We start from the raw sequence: 19,027 nt of genomic DNA, 5'->3' as shown, positions 1-19,027 counted from the left end.
ATATACATGTGTATGGGGGTGGGTTGGGCCATTTCTTTCGTCTGTTTCCTTGCGCTACCTCTCAAACGCGGGAGACAGCGACAAAGCAAAATTGAAAAAAAAAAAAAAAAAAATATATATATATATATATATATATATATATATATATATATATATATATATATATATATATATATATATATATATATATATATATATATATATATATATATATATATATATATATATATATATCTGTTTCAACTTTTAAAAAGTTAAAATACAAAGAGGGAGGGTTTCTGATCCCCCGCTTCCGACCCGTTAAGTCGCCTTCTACGACACGTGAGGAATGCGAGGGAAGTATTCTTTTTCCCCTATATATATATATATATATATATATATATATATATATATATATATATATATATATATATATGGGGATAGGGAGCGGGAGGCCAGAAACCCTCCCCTCCTTGTATTTTAAACTTCTAAAAGGGGAAACAGAAGAACCAGTCTCGCGATTAGTGCTCATCCTCCTCGAAGGCTCAGATTGGGGTGTCTAAATTTGTGTGGATGTAACCAAGATGAGAAAAAAGGAGAGATAGGTAGTATGTTTGAGAAAAGGAACTTGGATGTTTTGGCTCTGAGTGAAACGAAGCTCAAGGGTAAAGGGGAAGAGTGGTTTGGGAATGTCTTGGGAGTTAAGTCAGGGGTTAGTGAGAGGACAAGAGCAAGGGAAGGAGTAGTACTACTCCTGAATCAGGAGTTGTGGGAGTATGTGATAGAATGTAAGAAAGTAAATTCTAGATTGATATGGGTAAAACTGAAAGATGATGGAGAGAGATGGGTGATTATTGGTGCATATGCACCTGGGCATGAGAAGAAAGATCATGAGAGGCAAGTGTTTTGGGAGCAGCTGAATGAGTGTGTTAGTGGTTTTGATGCACGAGACCGGGTTATAGTGATGGGTGATTTGAATGCAAAGGTGAGTAATGTGGCAGTTGAGGGAATAATTGGTATACATGGAGTGTTCAGTGTTGTAAATGGAAATGGTGAAGAGCTTGTAGATTTATGTGCTGAAAAAGGACTGGTGATTGGGAATACCTGGTTTAAAAAGCGAGATATACATAAGTTTACGTATGTAAGTAGAAGAGATGGCCAGAGAGCGTTATTGGATTACGTGTTAATTGATAGACGCATGAAAGAGAGACTTTTGGATGTTAATGTGCTGAGAGGTGCAACTGGAGTGATGTCTGATCATTATCTTGTGGAGGCGAAGGTAAAGATTTGTGGGGGTTTTCAGAAAAGAAGAGAGAATGTTCGGGTGAAGAGAGTGGTGAGAGTAAGTGAGCTTAGTAAGGTGACTTCTGTGAGGAAGTATCAGTAGAGACTGAGTACAGAATGTAAAAAGGTGAGAACAAAGGAGGTAAGAGGAGTGGGGGAGGAATGGGATGTATTTAGGGAAGCAGTGATTCCTTGCGCAAAAGATGCTTGTGGCATGATAAGAGTGGGAGGTGGGTTGATTAGAAAAGGTAGTGAGTGTTGGGATGAAGAAATGAGATTATTAGTGAAAGAGAAGAGATAGGCATTTGGACGATTTTTGCAGGGAGAAAATGCAAATGAGTGGGAGAGGTATAAAATAAAGAGGCAGGAGGTCAAGAGAAAGGTGCAAGAAGTGAAAAAGAGGGCAAATGAGAGTTGGGGTGAGAGAGTATCATTAAATTTCAGGGAGAATAAAAAAATGTTTTGGAAGGAGGTAAATAAAGTGCGTAAGACAAGGGAGCAAATGGAAACTTCAGTAAAGGGGGCTAATGTGGAAGTGAAAACAAGTAGTGGTGATGTGAGAAGGAGATGGAGTGAGTATTTTGAAGGTTTGTTGCATGTGTTTGATGATAGAGTGGCGGATATAGGGTGTTTTGGTCGAGGTGGTGTGCAAAGTGAGAGGGTTAGGGAAAATGATTTGGTAAATAGAGAAGAGGTCGTAAAAGCTTTACGGAAGATGAAAGCCGGCAAGGCAGCAGGTTTGGAAGGTATTGCAGTGGAAGTTATTAAAAAAGGGGGTGACTGTATTGTTGACTGGTTGGTAAGGTTATTTAGTGTATGTATGATTCATGGTGAGGTGCCTGAGGATTTGTGGAATGCTTGCATAGTGCCATTGTACAAAGGCAAAGGGGATAAGAGTGAGTGCTCAAATTACAGAGGTATAAGTTTGTTGAGTATTCCTGGTAAATTATATGGGAGAGTGTTGATTGAGAGGGTGAAGGCATGTACATAGCATCAGATTGGGGAAGAGCAGTGTAGTTTGAGAAGTGGTAGAGGATGTGTGGATCAGGTGTTTCCTTTGAAGAATGTATATGAGAAATACTTAGAAAATCAAATGGATTTGTATGTAGCATTTATGGATCTGGAGAAGGCATATGATAGAGTTGATAGAGATGCTCTGTGGAAGGTTTTAAGAATATATGGTGTGGGAGGCAAGTTGTTAGAAGCAGTGAAAAGTTTTTATCGAGGATGTAAGGCATGTGTACGTGTATGAAGAGAGGAAAGTGATTGGTTCTCAGTGAATTTTGGTTTGCGGCAGGGGTGTGTGATGTCTCCATGGTTGTTTAATTTCTTTATGGATGGGGTTGTTAGGGAGGTGAATGTAAGAGTTTTGGAAAGAGGGGCAAGTATGCAGTACGTTGTGGATGAGAGAGCCTGGGAAGTGAGTCAGTTGTTGTTCGCTGATGATACAGCGTTGGTGGCTGATTAATATAAGAAACTGCAGAGGCTGGTGACTGAGTTTGGTAAAGTGTGTGAAAGAAGAAAGTTTAGAGTAAATGTGAATAAGAGCAAGGTTATTAGGTACAGTAGGGTTGAGGGTCAAGTCAATTGGGAGGTAAGTTTGAATGGAGAAAAACTGGAGGAAGTAAAGTGTGTTAGATATCTGGGAGTGGATCTGGCAGCGGAAAGAACCATGGAAGCAGAAGTGAATCATAGGGTGGGGGAGGGGGCGAAAATTCTGGGAGCCCACATGCACGTGTATATACATACACGTCCACACACGCAAATATACATACCTATACATCTCAATGTACACATATTTATACACACACAGACATATACATATATACACATGTACCATGTACATAATTAATACTGTCTGCCTTTATTTCTTCCCATCGATACCCCGCCACATATGGAATAACAACCCCCTCCCCCCCTCATGTGTGCGAGGTAGCGCTAGGAAAAGACTCGAAACGCTCCTTTCGTTCACGCTCAGTCTCTAGCTGTCATGTAATAATGCACCGAAACCACAGCTCCCTTTCCACATCCAGGCCCCACACAACTTCCAATGGTTTACCCCAGACGCTTCACATGCCTTGGTTCAATCCATTGACAGCACGTCGACCACGGTATACCATATCGTTCCAGTTCACTATATTCCTTGCACGACTTTCACTCTCCTGCATGTTCAGGCCACGATCACTCAAAATCTTTTTCACTACATCTTTCCACCTCCAATTTGGTTTCCCACTTCTCCTCGTTCCCTCCACCTCTGACACATATATCCTCTTGGTCAATCTTTCCTCACTCATTCTCTCCATGTGACCAAACCATTTCAAAACACCCTCTTCTGCTTCCTCAACCACACTCTTTTTATTTCCACACATCCCTCTTACCCTTACATTACTTACTCGATCAAACCACCTCACAGCACATATTGTCCTCATACATCTCATTTCCAGCACATCCACCCTCCTGCGCACAACTCTATACATAGCCCACACCTCGCAACCATACAACATTGTTGGAACCACTATTCCTTCAAACATACCCATTTTTGCTTTCCGAGATAATGTTCTCGACTTCTAAACATTCTTCAAGGCTCCCAAAATTTTCGCTCCCTCCCCCACCCTATGATTCACTTCCGCTTCCATGGTTCCATCCGCTGCCATATCCACTCCCAGATATCTAAGACACTTTACTTCCTCCAGTTTTTCTCCATTCAAACTTACCTCCCAATTGACTAGACCCTCAACCCTACTGTACCTAATAACCTTGCTCTTATTCACTTTTACTCTTAACTTTCTTCTTTCACACACTTTACCAAACTCAGTCACTAGCTTCTGCAGTTTCTTACATGAATCAGCCACCAGCGCTGTATCATCAGCGAACAACAACTGACTCACTTCCCAAGCTCTCTCATCCACAACAGACTGAATACTTGCCCCTCTTTCTAAAACTCTTGCATTAACCTCCCTAACAACCCCATCCATAAACAAATTAAACAACCATGGAGACATCACACACCCCTGCCGCAAACCAAAATTCACTGAGAACCAATCACTTTCCTCTCTTCCTACACGTACACATGCCTTACATCCTCGATAAAAACTTTTCACTGCTTCTAACAACTTGCCTCCCACACCATATATTCTTAAAACCTTCCACAGAGCATCTCTATCAACTCTATCATATGCCCTCTCCAGATCCATAAATGCTACATACAAATCCATTTGTTTTTCTAAGTATTTCACCCATACATTCTTCAAAGCAAACACCTGATCCACACATCCTCTACCACTTCTGAAACCACACTGCTCTTGCCCAATCTGATGCTCTGTACATGCCTTCACCCTCTCAATCAATACCCTTCCACATAATTTACCAGGAATACTCCTCAAACTTATACCTCTGTGATTTGAGCACTCACTCTTATCCTCTTTGCCTTTGTACAGTAGCACTATGCAAGCATTCCTCCAATCCTCAGGCAACTCACCATGAATCATACATACATTAAATAACCTTACCAACCAGTCGACAATACAGTCACCCCCTTTTTTAGTAACTTCCACTGCAATACCATCCAAACCTGCTGCCTTGCCGGCTTTCATCTTCCGTAAAGCTTTTACTACCTCTTCTCTATTTACCAAATCATTTTCCCTAACCCTCTCACTTTGCACACCACCTCGACCAAAACACCCTATATCTGGCAATCTATCATCAAACACATTCAACAAACCTTCAAAATACTCACTCCATCTCCTCACATCACCACTACTTGTTATCACCTCCCCATTAGCCCCGTTTACTGATGTTCCCATCTGCTCCCTTGTCTTACGCACTTTATTTACCTCCTTCCAAAACATCTTTTTATTCTCCCTAAAATTTAATGATACTCTCTCACTCCAGCTCTCATTTGCCCTCTTTTTCTCCTGTTGCACTGTTCTCTTGACCTCCTGCCTCTTTCTTTTATACTTCTCTCACTCATTTGCATTTTTTCCCTACAAAAATCGTCCAAATGCTTCTCTCTTCTCTTTCACTAATGATCTTACCTCTTCATCCCACCACTCACTACCTTTTCCAATCAACCCACCTCCCACGTTTCTCATGCCACAAGCATCTTTTGAGCAATCCATCACTGCTTCCCTAAATACATCCCATTCCTCCCCCACTCCCCTTACCTCCTTTGTTCTCACCTTATTCCATTCTGTACTCAGTCTCTACTGGTACTTCCTCACACAAGTCTCCTTCTCACTTACTCTCACCACTCTCTTCATTCCAACATTCCCTCTTCTTTTCTGAAAACCCCCACAAATCTTAACCTTCTCCTCCACAAGATAATGATCAGACATCCCTCCAGTTGCACCACAGCACATTAACATCCAAAAGTCTCTCTTTCGTGCGTCTATCAATTAACACGTAAACCAATAACGCTTTCTGGCCATCTATCTTACTTACATACGTATACTTATGTATATTTTGCTTTTTAAACCAGGTATTCCCAATCACCAGTCCTTTTTCAGCACATAAATCTACAAGCTCTTCACCATTTCCATTTACAACACTGAACCCTCCATGTATACCAATTATTCCCTCAACTGCCACATTACTCACCTTTGCATTCAAATTACCCATCACCATAACCCGGTCTCGTGCATCAAAAACACTAACACATTCATTCAGCTGCTCCTAAAACACTTGCCTCCTAAGATCTTTCTTCTCATGCCCAGGTGAATATGCACCAATAATCAACCATCTCTCTCCATCAACTTTCAGTTTTAACCATATCAATCTAGAATTTACTTTCTTACACTATATCACATACTCCCACAACTCTTGATTCAGGAGTAGTGCTACTCCTTCCCTTGCTCTTCTTCTCTCACTAACCCCTGACTTTACTCCCAAGACATTCCCAAACCACTCTTCCCCTTTACCCTATAGCTTCGTTTCACTCAGAGCCAAAACATCCAGGTTCCTTTCCTTAAACATACTACCTATCTCTCCTTTTTTCTCATCTTGGTTACATAAACACACATTTAGACACCCCAATCTGAGCCTTCGAGGAGGATGAGCACTCCTCGCGTGACTCCTTCTTCTGTTTCCCCTTTTAGAAAGTTAAAATACAAGGAGGGGGGGTTTCCTTCCCCCCGCTCCCGTACCCTTTAGTCGCCTTCTACGACACGTGAGGAATGCGTGGGAAGTATTCTTTCTCCCCTATCCCCACGGGATATATATATATATATATATATATATATATATATATATATATATATATATATATATATATATATATATATATATATATATATTTTTTTTTTTTTTTATACTTTGTCGCTGTCTCCCGCGTTTGCGAGGTAGCGCAAGGAAACAGACGAAAGAAATGGCCCAACCCCCCCCATACACATGTACATACACACGTCCACACACGCAAATATACATACCTACACAGCTTTCCTTGGTTTACCCCGTACGCTTCACATGCCTTGATTCAATCCACTGACAGCACGTCAACCCCTGTATACCACATCGCTCCAATTCCCTCTATTCCTTGCCCTCCTTTCACCCTCCTGCATGTTCAGGCCCCGATCACACAAAATCCTTTTCACTCCATCTTTCCACCTCCAATTTGGTCTCCCTCTTCTCCTCGTTCCCTCCACCTCCGACACATATATCCTCTTGGTCAATCTTTCCTCACTCATTCTCTCCATGTGCCCAAACCATTTCAAAACACCCTCTTCTGCTCTCTCAACCACGCTCTTTTTATTTCCACACATCTCTCTTACCCTTACGTTACTTACTCGATCAAACCACCTCACACCACACATTGTCCTCAAACATCTCATTTCCAGCACATCCATCCTCCTGCGCACAGCTCTATCCATAGCCCACGCCTCGCAACCATACAACATTGTTGGAACTACTATTCCTTCAAACATACCCATTTTTGCTTTCCGGGATAATGTTCTCGACTTCCACACATTTTTCAAGGCTCCCAAAATTTTCGCCCCCTCCCCCACCCTATGATCCACTTCCGCTTCCATGGTTCCATCCGCTGACAGATCCACTCCCAGATATCTAAAACACTTCACTTTCTCCAGTTTTTCTCCATTCAAACTCACCTCCCAATTGACTTGACCCTCAACCCTACTGTACCTAATAACCTTGCTCTTATTCACATTTACTCTTAACTTTCTTCTTCCACACACTTTACCAAACTCCGTCACCAGCTTCTGCAGTTTCTCACATGAATCCGCCACCAGCGCTGTATCATCCGCGAACAACAACTGACTCACTTCCCAAGCTCTCTCATCCCCAACAGACTTCATTCTTGCCCCTCTTTCCAAGACTCTTGCATTACCTCCCTAACAACCCCATCCATAAACAAAATTAAACAACCATGGAGACATCACACACCCCTGCCGCAAACCTACATTCACTGAGAACCAATCACTTTCCTCTCTTCCTACACGTACACATGCCTTACATCCTCGATAAAAACTTTTCACTGCTTCTAACAACTTGCCTCCCACACCATATATTCTTAATACCTTCCACAGAGCATCTCTATCAACTCTATCATATGCCTTCTCCAGATCCATAAATGCTACATACAAATCCATTTGCTTTTCTAAGTATTTCTCACATACATTCTTCAAAGCAAACACCTGATCCACACATCCTCTACCACTTCTGAAACCACACTGCTCTTCCCCAATCTGATGCTCTGTACATCCTTCACCCTCTCAATCAATACCCTCCCATATAATTTACCAGGAATACTCAACAAACTTATACCTCTGTAATTTGAGCACTCACTCTTATCCCCTTTGCCTTTATACAATGGCACTATGCACGCATTCCGCCAATCCTCAGGCACCTCACCATGAGTCATACATACATTAAATAACCTTACCAACCAGTCAACAATACAGTCACCCCCTTTTTTAATAAATTCCACTGCAATACCATCCAAACCTGCTACCTTGCCGGCTTTCATCTTCCGCAAAGCTTTTACTACCTCTTCTCTGTTTACCAAATCATTTTCCCTAACCCTCTCACTTTGCACACCACCTCGACCCAAACACCCTATATCTGCCACTCTGTCATCAGACACATTCAACAAACCTTCAAAATACTCATTCCATCTCCTTCTCACATCACCACTACTTGTTATCACCTCCCCATTTACGCCCTTCACTGAAGTTCCCATTTGCTCCCTTGTCTTACGCACCCTATTTACCTCCTTCCAGAACATCTTTTTATTCTCCCTAAAATTTACTGATAGTCTCTCACCCCAACTCTCATTTGCCCTTTTTTTCACCTCTTGCACCTTTCTCTTGACCTCCTGTCTCTTTCTTTTATACTTCTCCCACTCAATTGCATTTTTTCCCTGCAAAAATCGTCCAAATGCCTCTCTCTTCTCTTTCACTAATACTCTTACTTCTTCATCCCACCACTCACTACCCTTTCTAAACAGCCCACCTCCCACTCTTCTCATGCCACAAGCATCTTTTGCGCAATCCATCACTGATTCCCTAAATACATCCCATTCCTCCCCCACTCCCCTTACTTCCATTGTTCTCACCTTTTATATATATATATATATATATATATATATATATATATATATATATATATATATATCCACATATGATAAGTTCTGTGGGGCTTGGATGTGGAAAGGGAGCTGTGGTTTCGGGCATTGTTACATGACAGATAGAGACTGAATGTGAACGAATGGGGCCTTTGGTGTCTTTTCCAAGCGCTACCTCGCACACATGAGGGGGGAGGGGGATGTTATTCCATGTGCGGTGGGGTGGCGATGGGAATGGATAAGGGCAGACAGTATGAATTATGTACATGTGTATATATGTATATGTCTGTGTGTGTATATATATGTGTACATTGAGATGTATAGGTATGTATATTTGTGTTTGTGGACGTGTATGTATATACATGGGTATGGGGGTGGGTTGGGCCATTTCTTTCGTCTGTTCCCTTGCGCTACCTCGCAAACGAGGGAGACAGCGACAAAGGAAATTAAATGTAATATATATATGTATATATATATATATATATATATATATATATATATATATATATACATATATATATATATATATATATATATATATATATATATATATATATATGTAATATATATATATATATATATATATATGTAATATATATATATATATATATATATATATATATATATATATATATATATATATATATATATATATATATGTAATATATATATATCTATATATCTAAAATAGATTTTTCACTCCATCTTTCCACCTTCAATTTGGTCTCCCACTTTTCATTCCCTTAACTTCTGACACATATATCGTCTTTGTCAATCTCTCCTCTCTCATTCTTTCCGAATGGTGAAGAGCTTGTAGATTTATGTGCTGAAAAACGACTGGTGATTGGGAATGCCTGGTTTAAAAAGAGATATATACATAAGTATACTTATGTAAGCAGGAGAGATGGACAGAGAGCGTTATGGGATCACGTGTTAATTGATAGGCGCACGAAAGAGAGACTTTTGGATGTTAATGTGCTGAGACGTGCGTGCTGTGGTGGCGAAGATGAAGATTTGTAGAGGTTTTGAGAAAAGAAGAGAGAATGTTGGGGTGAAGGCAGCGGTGAGAGTAAGTGAGCTTGGGAAGGAGACTTGTGAGAGGAAGTACCAGGAGGGACTGAGTAAAGAATGGAATATGTTTAGAACAAAGGAAGTAAGGGGAGTGGGGTAGGAATGGGATGGATTTCGGGAAGCAGTGATGGCTTGTGCAAAAGATGCTTATGGCATAAGTAGTGTGGGAGGTGGGCAGATTAGAAAGGGTAGTTAGTGGTGGGATGAAGATGTAATATTATTAATGAAAGAGAAGAGAGAGGCATTTGGACGTTATTCGCAGGGAAATAATGCAAATGAGTGGGAGATGTATGAAAGAAAGAGGCAGTAGGTCAAGAGAAAGGTGCCAGAGGTGAAAAAGATGGCAAATGAGAGTTGGGGTGAGAAAGTATTATTAGATTTAGGGAGAATAAAAAGATGTTTTGGAAGAAGGAAAATAAAGTGCGTAAAACCAGGGAACAAAGTGGTGATGTGAGAAGGAGATGGAGTGAGTATTTTGAAGGTTTGTTGAATGTGTTTGATGATAGAGTGGCAGATATAGGGTGTTTTGGTCGCGGTGGTGTGCAATGTAAGAGGGTTAGGGGGAGTGATTTTGTAAACAGAGAAGAGGCAGCATAAGCTTTGTGGAAGATGAAAGCCGGCAAGGCAGCGGGTTTGGATGGTATTGCAGTGGAATTTATTGAAAAAGGGGGTGACTGCATTGTTGACTGTTTGGTAAGGTTACATAATATATGTATGACTCATGGTGAGGTGCCTGAGGATTGGGATAAAAGTGAGTGCTCAAATTACAGAGGTATAAGTTTGTTGAGTATTCTTGGTAAATTATATGGGAGGGTATTGATTGAGAGGGTGAAGGCATGTACAGAACATTAGATTGGGGAAGAGCAGTGTGGTTCGAGAAGTGGTGGAGGATGTGTGGATCAGGTGTTTGCTTTGAAGAATGTATGTGAGAAATACTTAGAAAAGCAAATGGATTTGTGTGTAGCATTTATGGATCTGGAGGAGGCATATGATAGAGTTGATAGAGATGCTCTGTGGAAGGTATTGATAATGTATGGTGTGGGATGCAGGTTGTTAGAAGCAGTGAAAAGTTTTTATCTAGTATGTAAGGCATGTGTACGTGTAGGAAGAGAGGAAAGTGATTGGTTCTCAGTGAATTTTGGTTTGCGGCAGGGGTGTGTGATGTCTCCAGGGTTGTTTAATTTGTTTATGGATGGGGTTGTTAGGGAGGTGAATGCAAGAGTTTTGGAAAGAGGGGCAAGTATGCAGTCTGTTGTGGATGAGAGAGCCTGGGAAGTGAGTGAGTTGTTGTTCGCTGATGATACAGCGTTGGTGGCTGATTAATATAAGAAACTGCAGAGGCTGGTGACTGAGTTTGGTAAAGTGTGTGAAAGAAGAAAGTTAAGAGTAAATGTGAATAAGAGCAAGGTTATTAGGTACAGTAGGGTTGAGGGTCAAGTCAATTGGGAGGTAAGTTTGAATGGAGAAAAACTGGAGGAAGTAAAGTGTGTTAGATATCTGGGAGTGGATCTGGCAGCGGAAAGAACCATGGAAGCAGAAGTGAATCATAGGGTGGGGGAGGGGGCGAAAATTCTGGGAGCCCACATGCACGTGTATATACATACACGTCCACACACGCAAATATACATACCTATACATCTCAATGTACACATATTTATACACACACAGACATATACATATATACACATGTACCATGTACATAATTCATACTGTCTGCCTTTATTTCTTCCCATCGATACCCCGCCACATATGGAATAACAACCCCCTCCCCCCCTCATGTGTGCGAGGTAGCGCTAGGAAAAGACTCGAAACGCTCCTTTCGTTCACGCTCAGTCTCTAGCTGTCATGTAATAATGCACCGAAACCACAGCTCCCTTTCCACATCCAGGCCCCACACAACTTCCAATGGTTTACCCCAGACGCTTCACATGCCTTGGTTCAATCCATTGACAGCACGTCGACCACGGTATACCATATCGTTCCAGTTCACTATATTCCTTGCACGACTTTCACTCTCCTGCATGTTCAGGCCACGATCACTCAAAATCTTTTTCACTACATCTTTCCACCTCCAATTTGGTTTCCCACTTCTCCTCGTTCCCTCCACCTCTGACACATATATCCTCTTGGTCAATCTTTCCTCACTCATTCTCTCCATGTGACCAAACCATTTCAAAACACCCTCTTCTGCTTCCTCAACCACACTCTTTTTATTTCCACACATCCCTCTTACCCTTACATTACTTACTCGATCAAACCACCTCACAGCACATATTGTCCTCATACATCTCATTTCCAGCACATCCACCCTCCTGCGCACAACTCTATACATAGCCCACACCTCGCAACCATACAACATTGTTGGAACCACTATTCCTTCAAACATACCCATTTTTGCTTTCCGAGATAATGTTCTCGACTTCTAAACATTCTTCAAGGCTCCCAAAATTTTCGCTCCCTCCCCCACCCTATGATTCACTTCCGCTTCCATGGTTCCATCCGCTGCCATATCCACTCCCAGATATCTAAGACACTTTACTTCCTCAGTTTTTCTCCATTCAAACTTACCTCCCAATTGACTAGACCCTCAACCCTACTGTACCTAATAACCTTGCTCTTATTCACTTTTACTCTTAACTTTCTTCTTTCACACACTTTACCAAACTCAGTCACTAGCTTCTGCAGTTTCTTACATGAATCAGCCACCAGCGCTGTATCATCAGCGAACAACAACTGACTCACTTCCCAAGCTCTCTCATCCACAACAGACTGAATACTTGCCCCTCTTTCTAAAACTCTTGCATTAACCTCCCTAACAACCCCATCCATAAACAAATTAAACAACCATGGAGACATCACACACCCCTGCCGCAAACCAAAATTCACTGAGAACCAATCACTTTCCTCTCTTCCTACACGTACACATGCCTTACATCCTCGATAAAAACTTTTCACTGCTTCTAACAACTTGCCTCCCACACCATATATTCTTAAAACCTTCCACAGAGCATCTCTATCAACTCTATCATATGCCCTCTCCAGATCCATAAATGCTACATACAAATCCATTTGTTTTTCTAAGTATTTCACCCATACATTCTTCAAAGCAAACACCTGATCCACACATCCTCTACCACTTCTGAAACCACACTGCTCTTGCCCAATCTGATGCTCTGTACATGCCTTCACCCTCTCAATCAATACCCTTCCACATAATTTACCAGGAATACTCCTCAAACTTATACCTCTGTGATTTGAGCACTCACTCTTATCCTCTTTGCCTTTGTACAGTAGCACTATGCAAGCATTCCTCCAATCCTCAGGCAACTCACCATGAATCATACATACATTAAATAACCTTACCAACCAGTCGACAATACAGTCACCCCCTTTTTTAGTAACTTCCACTGCAATACCATCCAAACCTGCTGCCTTGCCGGCTTTCATCTTCCGTAAAGCTTTTACTACCTCTTCTCTATTTACCAAATCATTTTCCCTAACCCTCTCACTTTGCACACCACCTCGACCAAAACACCCTATATCTGGCAATCTATCATCAAACACATTCAACAAACCTTCAAAATACTCACTCCATCTCCTCACATCACCACTACTTGTTATCACCTCCCCATTAGCCCCGTTTACTGATGTTCCCATCTGCTCCCTTGTCTTACGCACTTTATTTACCTCCTTCCAAAACATCTTTTTATTCTCCCTAAAATTTAATGATACTCTCTCACTCCAGCTCTCATTTGCCCTCTTTTTCTCCTGTTGCACTGTTCTCTTGACCTCCTGCCTCTTTCTTTTATACTTCTCTCACTCATTTGCATTTTTTCCCTACAAAAATCGTCCAAATGCTTCTCTCTTCTCTTTCACTAATGATCTTACCTCTTCATCCCACCACTCACTACCTTTTCCAATCAACCCACCTCCCACGTTTCTCATGCCACAAGCATCTTTTGAGCAATCCATCACTGCTTCCCTAAATACATCCCATTCCTCCCCCACTCCCCTTACCTCCTTTGTTCTCACCTTATTCCATTCTGTACTCAGTCTCTACTGGTAGTTCCTCACACAAGTCTCCTTCTCACTTACTCTCACCACTCTCTTCATTCCAACATTCCCTCTTCTTTTCTGAAAACCCCCACAAATCTTTACCTTCTCCTCCACAAGATAATGATCAGACATCCCTCCAGTTGCACCACAGCACATTAACATCCAAAAGTCTCTCTTTCGTGCGTCTATCAATTAACACGTAAACCAATAACGCTTTCTGGCCATCTATCTTACTTACATACGTATACTTATGTATATTTTGCTTTTTAAACCAGGTATTCCCAATCACCAGTCCTTTTTCAGCACATAAATCTACAAGCTCTTCACCATTTCCATTTACAACACTGAACCCTCCATGTATACCAATTATTCCCTCAACTGCCACATTACTCACCTTTGCATTCAAATTACCCATCACCATAACCCGGTCTCGTGCATCAAAAACACTAACACATTCATTCAGCTGCTCCTAAAACACTTGCCTCCTAAGATCTTTCTTCTCATGCCCAGGTGAATATGCACCAATAATCAACCATCTCTCTCCATCAACTTTCAGTTTTAACCATATCAATCTAGAATTTACTTTCTTACACTATATCACATACTCCCACAACTCTTGATTCAGGAGTAGTGCTACTCCTTCCCTTGCTCTTCTTCTCTCACTAACCCCTGACTTTACTCCCAAGACATTCCCAAACCACTCTTCCCCTTTACCCTATAGCTTCGTTTCACTCAGAGCCAAAACATCCAGGTTCCTTTCCTTAAACATACTACCTATCTCTCCTTTTTTCTCATCTTGGTTACATAAACACACATTTAGACACCCCAATCTGAGCCTTCGAGGAGGATGAGCACTCCTCGCGTGACTCCTTCTTCTGTTTCCCCTTTTAGAAAGTTAAAATACAAGGAGGGGGGGTTTCCTTCCCCCCGCTCCCGTACCCTTTAGTCGCCTTCTACGACACGTGAGGAATGCGTGGGAAGTATTCTTTCTCCCCTATCCCCACGGGATATATATATATATATATATATATATATATATATATATATATATATATATATATATATATATATATATATATATATATATATTTTTTTTTTTTTTTTATACTTTGTCGCTGTCTCCCGCGTTTGCGAGGTAGCGCAAGGAAACAGACGAAAGAAATGGCCCAACCCCCCCCATACACATGTACATACACACGTCCACACACGCAAATATACATACCTACACAGCTTTCCTTGGTTTACCCCGTACGCTTCACATGCCTTGATTCAATCCACTGACAGCACGTCAACCCCTGTATACCACATCGCTCCAATTCCCTCTATTCCTTGCCCTCCTTTCACCCTCCTGCATGTTCAGGCCCCGATCACACAAAATCCTTTTCACTCCATCTTTCCACCTCCAATTTGGTCTCCCTCTTCTCCTCGTTCCCTCCACCTCCGACACATATATCCTCTTGGTCAATCTTTCCTCACTCATTCTCTCCATGTGCCCAAACCATTTCAAAACACCCTCTTCTGCTCTCTCAACCACGCTCTTTTTATTTCCACACATCTCTCTTACCCTTACGTTACTTACTCGATCAAACCACCTCACACCACACATTGTCCTCAAACATCTCATTTCCAGCACATCCATCCTCCTGCGCACAGCTCTATCCATAGCCCACGCCTCGCAACCATACAACATTGTTGGAACTACTATTCCTTCAAACATACCCATTTTTGCTTTCCGGGATAATGTTCTCGACTTCCACACATTTTTCAAGGCTCCCAAAATTTTCGCCCCCTCCCCCCACCCTATGATCCACTTCCGCTTCCATGGTTCCATCCGCTGACAGATCCACTCCCAGATATCTAAAACACTTCACTTTCTCCAGTTTTTCTCCATTCAAACTCACCTCCCAATTGACTTGACCCTCAACCCTACTGTACCTAATAACCTTGCTCTTATTCACATTTACTCTTAACTTTCTTCTTCCACACACTTTACCAAACTCCGTCACCAGCTTCTGCAGTTTCTCACATGAATCCGCCACCAGCGCTGTATCATCCGCGAACAACAACTGACTCACTTCCCAAGCTCTCTCATCCCCAACAGACTTCATTCTTGCCCCTCTTTCCAAGACTCTTGCATTTACCTCCCTAACAACCCCATCCATAAACAAAATTAAACAACCATGGAGACATCACACACCCCTGCCGCAAACCTACATTCACTGAGAACCAATCACTTTCCTCTCTTCCTACACGTACACATGCCTTACATCCTCGATAAAAACTTTTCACTGCTTCTAACAACTTGCCTCCCACACCATATATTCTTAATACCTTCCACAGAGCATCTCTATCAACTCTATCATATGCCTTCTCCAGATCCATAAATGCTACATACAAATCCATTTGCTTTTCTAAGTATTTCTCACATACATTCTTCAAAGCAAACACCTGATCCACACATCCTCTACCACTTCTGAAACCACACTGCTCTTCCCCAATCTGATGCTCTGTATATCCTTCACCCTCTCAATCAATACCCTCCCATATAATTTACCAGGAATACTCAACAAACTTATACCTCTGTAATTTGAGCACTCACTCTTATCCCCTTTGCCTTTATACAATGGCACTATGCACGCATTCCGCCAATCCTCAGGCACCTCACCATGAGTCATACATACATTAAATAACCTTACCAACCAGTCAACAATACAGTCACCCCCTTTTTTAATAAATTCCACTGCAATACCATCCAAACCTGCTACCTTGCCGGCTTTCATCTTCCGCAAAGCTTTTACTACCTCTTCTCTGTTTACCAAATCATTTTCCCTAACCCTCTCACTTTGCACACCACCTCGACCCAAACACCCTATATCTGCCACTCTGTCATCAGACACATTCAACAAACCTTCAAAATACTCATTCCATCTCCTTCTCACATCACCACTACTTGTTATCACCTCCCCATTTACGCCCTTCACTGAAGTTCCCATTTGCTCCCTTGTCTTACGCACCCTATTTACCTCCTTCCAGAACATCTTTTTATTCTCCCTAAAATTTACTGATAGTCTCTCACCCCAACTCTCATTTGAGCTTTTTTTCACCTCTTGCACCTTTCTCTTGACCTCCTGTCTCTTTCTTTTATACTTCTCCCACTCAATTGCATTTTTTCCCTGCAAAAATCGTCCAAATGCCTCTCTCTTCTCTTTCACTAATACTCTTACTTCTTCATCCCACCACTCACTACCCTTTCTAAACAGCCCACCTCCCACTCTTCTCATGCCACAAGCATCTTTTGCGCAATCCATCACTGATTCCCTAAATACATCCCATTCCTCCCCCACTCCCCTTACTTCCATTGTTCTCACCTTTTATATATATATATATATATATATATATATATATATATATATATATATATATATATCCACATATGATAAGTTCTGTGGGGCTTGGATGTGGAAAGGGAGCTGTGGTTTCGGGCATTGTTACATGACAGATAGAGACTGAATGTGAACGAATGGGGCCTTTGGTGTCTTTTCCAAGCGCTACCTCGCACACATGAGGGGGGAGGGGGATGTTATTCCATGTGCGGTGGGGTGGCGATGGGAATGGATAAGGGCAGACAGTATGAATTATGTACATGTGTATATATGTATATGTCTGTGTGTGTATATATATGTGTACATTGAGATGTATAGGTATGTATATTTGTGTTTGTGGACGTGTATGTATATACATGGGTATGGGGGTGGGTTGGGCCATTTCTTTCGTCTGTTCCCTTGCGCTACCTCGCAAACGAGGGAGACAGCGACAAAGGAAATTAAATGTAATATATATATGTATATATATATATATATATATATATATATATATATATATATATACATATATATATATATATATATATATATATATATATATATATATATATATATATGTAATATATATATATATATATATATATATATGTAATATATATATATATATATATATATATATATATATATATATATATATATATATATATATATATATATGTAATATATATATATCTATATATCTAAAATAGATTTTTCACTCCATCTTTCCACCTTCAATTTGGTCTCCCACTTTTCATTCCCTTAACTTCTGACACATATATCGTCTTTGTCAATCTCTCCTCTCTCATTCTTTCCGAATGGTGAAGAGCTTGTAGATTTATGTGCTGAAAAACGACTGGTGATTGGGAATGCCTGGTTTAAAAAGAGATATATACATAAGTATACTTATGTAAGCAGGAGAGATGGACAGAGAGCGTTATGGGATCACGTGTTAATTGATAGGCGCACGAAAGAGAGACTTTTGGATGTTAATGTGCTGAGACGTGCTGTGGTGGCGAAGATGAAGATTTGTAGAGGTTTTGAGAAAAGAAGAGAGAATGTTGGGGTGAAGGCAGCGGTGAGAGTAAGTGAGCTTGGGAAGGAGACTTGTGAGAGGAAGTACCAGGAGGGACTGAGTAAAGAATGGAATATGTTTAGAACAAAGGAAGTAAGGGGAGTGGGGTAGGAATGGGATGGATTTCGGGAAGCAGTGATGGCTTGTGCAAAAGATGCTTATGGCATAAGTAGTGTGGGAGGTGGGCAGATTAGAAAGGGTAGTTAGTGGTGGGATGAAGATGTAATATTATTAATGAAAGAGAAGAGAGAGGCATTTGGACGTTATTCGCAGGGAAATAATGCAAATGAGTGGGAGATGTATGAAAGAAAGAGGCAGTAGGTCAAGAGAAAGGTGCCAGAGGTGAAAAAGATGGCAAATGAGAGTTGGGGTGAGAAAGTATTATTAGATTTTAGGGAGAATAAAAAGATGTTTTGGAAGAAGGAAAATAAAGTGCGTAAAACCAGGGAACAAAGTGGTGATGTGAGAAGGAGATGGAGTGAGTATTTTGAAGGTTTGTTGAATGTGTTTGATGATAGAGTGGCAGATATAGGGTGTTTTGGTCGCGGTGGTGTGCAATGTAAGAGGGTTAGGGGGAGTGATTTTGTAAACAGAGAAGAGGCAGCATAAGCTTTGTGGAAGATG

This window comes from Panulirus ornatus, chromosome 3 (genome assembly GCF_036320965.1).
Source record: "Panulirus ornatus isolate Po-2019 chromosome 3, ASM3632096v1, whole genome shotgun sequence".
In the NCBI taxonomy this organism is placed as follows: domain Eukaryota; kingdom Metazoa; phylum Arthropoda; class Malacostraca; order Decapoda; family Palinuridae; genus Panulirus; species Panulirus ornatus.
Note: the sequence above shows the minus strand (reverse complement) of the source record.